General features: G+C 45.0%; 1 protein-coding gene across 1 annotated transcript in view; it reads right to left on the reverse strand.

The window, feature by feature from the left end:
- Positions 1-6,910, reverse strand: part of T265_10909 (hypothetical protein) — a gene marked incomplete at both ends in the record, with an annotated part of 58,599 nt that overhangs the window by 50,286 nt on the left and 1,403 nt on the right. Inside the window, 2 exons of the mRNA XM_009177422.1 lie at positions 113-219; positions 1,499-1,750. The remainder of the gene's footprint in view (positions 1-112; positions 220-1,498; positions 1,751-6,910) is intronic.

Genomic DNA, 6,910 nt, shown 5'->3' on the forward strand with positions numbered 1-6,910 from the left:
TTCGGTTGGTACATCCGTTCTTACCAAAGACCGGCAAATCTTAATTATATATATATACTGTATGTATATATATGGAGTGAACATAGACGCCAAGCATACACTTATTGCTTACCGAGCACCATCACTGAACCGAGCAATTGCCAGCATCTGGCAAGCAACCACACGACCCAACCAACCTCGCCAAATAACATGGTTTTCATTGGTCCTCGAAGTCCACGGCTGCAAAGGACAAAACGGTGAAGGGCAATAAAGCCAGTAATGAGCGTAGAGGTACAAACCCAACACGAAACTATTGGCCATACATCAATCACTTCACTACAAGCCGTCATATTTCATACATTTATCGTGGAATCACTGCAGAAATGCCCAAGTTGAACGGGTTTTTTTTACTTGATTATCGAATTTGAAAGAGTCAAACTGGTGTTACTTCCTCCTAATGCTTTTCTCCTTCGACATGATAATTAGCCGTCATGTCCAATTTACCCAACATGGGACCACCGAGTATTACTCACTGTCCTCGATTTCAAGCATCGGTCGATCAAGGGATAGTTGAAAAGTAACTAAGACCGTAAATGTGTATCTTGGACACTGTTGTGAAACTCAAGTCTTCACGAGATACAGTCTCTCGGAGCGGCTATTGTGAAGGATGCTGTGGGCGGAAGGTTATTTGATGGTCCCGTTAACATCACCTTAATTTTTCTAACAGCTAGGTTTTATGACGAACAATTCAAAGATTTACTCGATGTTGGAATAACACAGTAGCTTGAAAGCACTGTGAAGCCTGACGTCACCAAGCTTAGATGATTTGACCACCAAATACGTTTTCCCGGAGCAATGACGATCACACCATGAAATGTGCTACATGTGAAACTAAGCCGGCCTTCCTTAGATAAATCTTCCAACCCAACCAGAGCTATTAAACACGCCACAGAAGCCAAAAGCCGGCCAAACAAAGAAGACTCGAAGTCTCTCAGACCAACATGGTTGATCATCATCAGAGCTTGTCAGTGATTCCTATATCCTCTCGTATTACCGCTCTATCCGTTTATTTTTTGGTAAACCAGCCGTGCTATTCCTAGTTGTCTGTTCATGCTCTGCTGCCCTTATTTCTTATACCAGACAGCCAAACTATAAAATTTCTTTCCAATTTAATGTTAAATCACAAACTTTTTTCGATCCATTAGTTCGCAGGCACATGGCATCCTAGCATCGCTTGATGTCATTTCTGTGCCACAAAGTTCGGTCAATGCAGGAATTCACTAACCCTTTTTCGCACTTTCATAGTCTCGTGAAAAAATTCGGCCAAGTTGGTTCCCTCCAAAGAAGCGGAATTCAGACGCAAGCACACCATACTCAACAAAACGGCTGCTGTGGGAGTGAGGTAATTGGCTCTATCCAACAGAAACCATTATAGGCAACAAAACGTTAGTCTTGAATGCCCGAGGAACCAAACTTTCAAAGAAATATAGGACTTCAGAAGGCCTAAACAAGCACTCACCGATACGCTGCGAAGGCGACTGCAGTCTAGGTTGAGCAAAATACGGCCATAGTTGAGCAGCTCAGCACAACCGCTGATACGCAAATTCACCACAGTGCCAACCAGATCCTTTTGTGCATGACGAACGGCGTCACCAAGCATATGATCTCGTTCGAGTAGCACTACTTGATTGGTTTTCATTGAAGTGGGAATAGGCGAAGACCAAGGAGGGTACTCATCACCTGTGGTCAACGACATCCAACTGATTTTGATCTGAGGCAATGGGATGAGCAAAAGTTGCAAGATAAAATCCGTTAGCAGTCTTTCGTTGATCCTAGTGAAAACACATAAGCTGCGGTGAGTCCGGTTTGGCCATCCACAGTGTCTTTTGAAAGTTCCTGGAGGTCTTTGGAGCTAAAAAACGGTGCCTTAGGTCCCAAAGAGGCAGACTGAAAGTTATCAACAGACGATAGAAACATACCTTGTAGAGCTACTACGTCCGTGAAGATTGAGACAGCCAGTAGGTAATATGTTTCCCTCAAACGGATAATCATGACTCCTCACAGCTTGGAACCTACAAACTACACAGTGCCCTCACAGGAAAAGAGGGCCAGCTAAACAAAGCAGTTTAGTTTTCGCCATTGGAATGGTACCAGAAAGCAACTGTCATAAATCTTGTTGGTCATCATCATCGACAGCATGTTGGTCAGGTTCAATGATGAAACATGCTGAGGGGACAACACATGGCAAAAGTGAAATGATCAAACCTGGTCACTGACCAGGGTCGCTGGTTAGGAAGCAAACTAACATTTTATTCATTGAGGTGCACCAACTTATAATTCGACGGCTGTTTGGAGAGATACGATGATATTTACATATAATTGGGTATTTGGAAACAAAAGCTTAGATGTCTGAACGGCCTCCACAATAGGGCCCGTTTGGATAACCTAGGTTGTAACCTAGGTACCGAGTGGCGACAGTTCCAAGTCAAGCATTGATGTTAAGGAGCTAGCCTTTTTACGCTGACGCCCTTAGGATATCCCTTATTTTGCGTAGCCTTTGGACTCCTACCTCAGTTCACTATCGCCACAAGAGGATTGTGTACTTCTGGTGCGAAAAGATTTGTGGTCTTGATATACAGCTCTATTCCAGTGGACACGCAAGTCACCCGTCCCTTCTAAAATGTGTGCATGTACTTAGAAAGAACTATAAGTGGTTCATTGTGTATAAGCACTAGTTGCATTGTTCGCTTACTTGGGCTATTTTGGAGGATCCTTAAAGAAAAGAATCTGATGCAAAAGACTGGCAAATCGGTTAGGGGCGTTGACATCCTTCCGGATGATACGGATGTCTCGGTCGGTCGGTTAAACCTCATGAAATTACACATAGTTTATCTATTCAGAAAGAATATCCAATGCACAGACAATAGCGACATTCCCAACTGCGCGCTGACGAGCGGACATTTCTGAGAAGTAATCTGGTGACTACCAAGTGCAAACTGATCCTGAACCCGGTTGGATCATGTAGAGTGCTGCGATTCAAAAGTGCCGTTCTTAAAGGGACAAGAAATTTTATTCCGATTGCGCTACGGTCCATCATACCTGAAAATTCGCTTTCCCTTAGGACTTCGCCGGTCAGTAAAACGGCAGTCCCTCGTAACACAGTCTCTAGTGACTTCATAAGCTTGAACGGGATGTAAAACTTAATAATTAAAACTTAATTATTTATACAGTGCGAAATACCTCTATGAGAGCGCACGATGTTTGGGTGGTTTATAGGCAACCCTTGTCAAAAAACAGCGGCTTCGGTAATCATCCTTACGAAAACTCGATGCCTCATGAAGCGAAGAAAGTGTCTGCATAGTGGGACACGGTAACAACCCTAGCTTACAAAAAATTTAGCAAGCACTGTGAGCCATCGTCACATGAGCCTGATAACTGTAGTGTCCAAGGTGCTCTCTGATCACATACGGACCGCTAAGGAACATACCTGTGAAAAATAAGTCAGGTTTTGACTTGTAGGGCCTTTAAGCCTTGTTGACAGAACATGGACTACGTTTTAATCGTCCCAGTCTAGCACAAGGCTGAACGGTCCTTCGGCATACGAGATGGCGAGATGGCTCAAGTGGTTAGAGCGTGAATTTACTGACTGGAAGGTCCGTGGTTCGAACCCGACCTCTGCCTCTCGACTTCCCCTATCTAGGCTTGGGAAACCTGACAGTATCCCAGTCCTCGTACTTCCTTCGGGTGGCATGGCAGCTAGGCACCGAAAGGGCGCTACAGCTGAACGATTATTATTATTTAACCAAAGTAACGTGTGATGTGTGACCAGATGACACACTGGATATGAGTGAACTCCCAGGTGATTTAGGATCAACGATCTGGTGCTCCCGCCATACCCGCGCAATGCTTCAGAGGCAACGATGGTTAAACAGAGAGAGCCTTTGAAGGATTTCAGCTTGCGGTAGCCAAGTCTCTGAATCATAAAGTAGGACGGATCGGAAAAAGAAATTGTAAACGTTATAATGGTACCGTCACGGCCTTGCCTATTAGGAAAGTGATTCCGTCCTCCACTAAATTACCGGAACTTTGTGGCTGTCCGAGTAAAAGAACCTATCATCTAGATCGACCGGTTCACCTACAAGCGTGAGGTTTAAGTTTGGTCCTACCCCATCTTGCACTAACGCTTTACTCTTTACAGGTGTGAAGCGCATCCCGAACAGTACGGCAGAAATAGCTGGGTAATTTAAAATAACTCACATTTCTAAGAGGTCTGATATAAGAAGAGCAATATCGTTGATGTGGTCGACGTCCGCGAACGAACGCTCCGGTAGTATTTCAATTTCAAAGATGTTGGGGGCATTTATGAAAGATGCAAGCACTATATCGATTATGAGGTTTAAAAGGGTGACAAAGGACATCCTTGCCTAACACCAGTGAATGAAAAGAATTCGTCACAAACACCCGTGCGTCCGCGGGAGGCATATAAAGTCTTCAAGATACAGGAATTTAGAAAGTACACCCTTCATTGACAAACACTATCACAGTTCGCGACAAGCAACGGAGTCAAAATTAGCATCATCATCATGACATCGGTGTTCAACACTGATGCTTCCTGCCTACAAAACACTATCACAGTTCGCGACAAGCAACGGAGTCAAAATTAGCATCATCATCATGACATCGGTGTTCAACACTGATGCTTCCCTGCCTACAACCATGACTTATTTGAAAGCCTTATTGTGAAGAAAGGAATAAGTGGATGGAGAAGAGACTTCGTGATAGCTTAAAACAAGATGCCTACGAGGTACCTACGCCTGCACTCATTCAAACAATCTGGACAACTGACAACAAGCAGGCCATTGACATCTAGCAGCATCCATATCGTGTAGCGTCTCCAACCAGGCGCAGTGGGGATCTCTCGGTCCCCATCCTGGATGGCGAACAACGCTGACAAAACCAAGATGTTTCATAATCTCTTACACACCCCTCTGCAACTCAAGGGTTAGCCACCTCCCCGCTGCCGCCACTTTAAATGGAGTACGGAAAACAGCGCTCTTTGGCAAACGATAAACAGGCATACGCAACAGATGTCCCAACCAACGCAGCTTCTGGTGCTGGACACATTCTTCAATACAAGTCCCCGTTGCACAACCGAAAACTCGTTTTCTAACTGCCTTGTTACAGATTCGCCGGGACGAACCCACACGAGCCATTCTTCTGAGTAATCGGTAGTCGAATACCTGAAGACGTCTCAGCTCCGCTGATCGAACAGGCCAAGTCGCAACCATATAGCAAATCAACCTGTACCGTAGCCTGATACACACGTGACTTGAGATTCAGATTGTAAGTGGCGTGTTCCGTGACTGCATATCCAGCGGCATAACCTTACGATTTGTGGGTGCATCCTAAAGGACGGGATGCCTTTGGACAGTTCATCCAAAAAACCGTGAGCCTACTCGACTTCGAAGATGAGGGGGAGGGGACATCATACTAGCTCAATCAATCCGGAAGGGAACTGACAGAACGGATGCCACTGATGTCGTTCGCCCGCCATTCCTTGCAATGTCCCTATCCAAGTGCATTCGGGATCACGGAGATCCCATCCTGAAAGACGTACCGTACCAACAACACACAAGCTCTCTGTAACCGCCTTCACACCCTTCTGTCCCCTCGCGGTTAGCGCCATTTTGAAGGAGGCACAGAGAACAACACTCGTTTCGGTGGACAATGTTCTACCATGCTCAGCACATGACCGACCCACCGTAGTTGTTGGTGCTGGACATCTTGCGCGAATAAGGTGCCCACCGTATAACCAAATACCCGTTTTCTAATCACATAGTTACGAATCCATCTACGCCATCCAAAAATAACAACGTTTCCGAAGCATCCGCGGTCAAAAACTTGAAGAAGCCTCATATCATCTGTTCGCAGAGGCAGTGCCTCGCAACACTACAACCCTTATTGTAGCTTGGAACAGACGCCTCTGGAGATCCAGTGAAATGCATGGTAGACCCCGCAAATGACGCAAATTGGCAAACGTTATTTGGGCACTTGAGATTCGCGCACTGACTTCATCAGATGCACTTCGGTCCGGATCAACACAAATACTGAGGTGTGTAAACTTCTTCACCATCTCCAGTGAATTTCCCTAGGCTGCAAGGAGCATACTCATGGACTGAGTGTTTTGATGTACGATAACGAACTTACAACGTGCAAGACGCATGCCAAAAGATGTTATGGTGGTTGTCAGTTTATTCAAAGGTTGTGTTTCGCCTTTTTCTTCAACAATAAGGGGCGAGATGGTTCGGTAGTTAAACCGCGAATTTACTGACCGGAAGGTCCGTGGTCCAAATCTGACCTCTGCTTCCCGATTTCCCCTGACTAGGCGTGGGCAACCTGGCACAAGCCTAGCCCTCGTGCTTCCTTCTGGTGGCACGGCAGTTAATTACCGCAGGGTGTTACAGCTTAAGGATTATTTTACAGAGATGAAGACAAAGTACTCACAAGCCGCGAATTGAAACCCTGGATTTTAGAGATATTCAAGCGTTTGCCCCAATATTTAGTCAATGACGTAATTGAGCAAGGAGAGTAGACACTCTTGCCGGACCCCATTTATTGTAGGGAAGCTTGCAGAACTCACCACACACACACCGAAGTATGTGAATACAGGAAGCGAATTCGGTTCACAAATTCCATTGGTACCCCTGTTGGGCAATTGCAGTTAAGATCGGTGACTGATTGACAGAAACGAACGCACAGTTGAAGCAAAGAGACACTAGTATCGCAGGTTGTCTGTACATATGGCATTAATCTAACACTTGACGGAATTCGAAGATGTGATCAACGTGGGAGAACAACGACGATTTAGTATATATATATATATATATATATATATATATATATATATATATATATATATATATATTGTATT

Source organism: Opisthorchis viverrini, assembly GCF_000715545.1.
Source record: "Opisthorchis viverrini unplaced genomic scaffold opera_v5_420, whole genome shotgun sequence".
NCBI lineage: Eukaryota > Metazoa > Platyhelminthes > Trematoda > Opisthorchiida > Opisthorchiidae > Opisthorchis > Opisthorchis viverrini.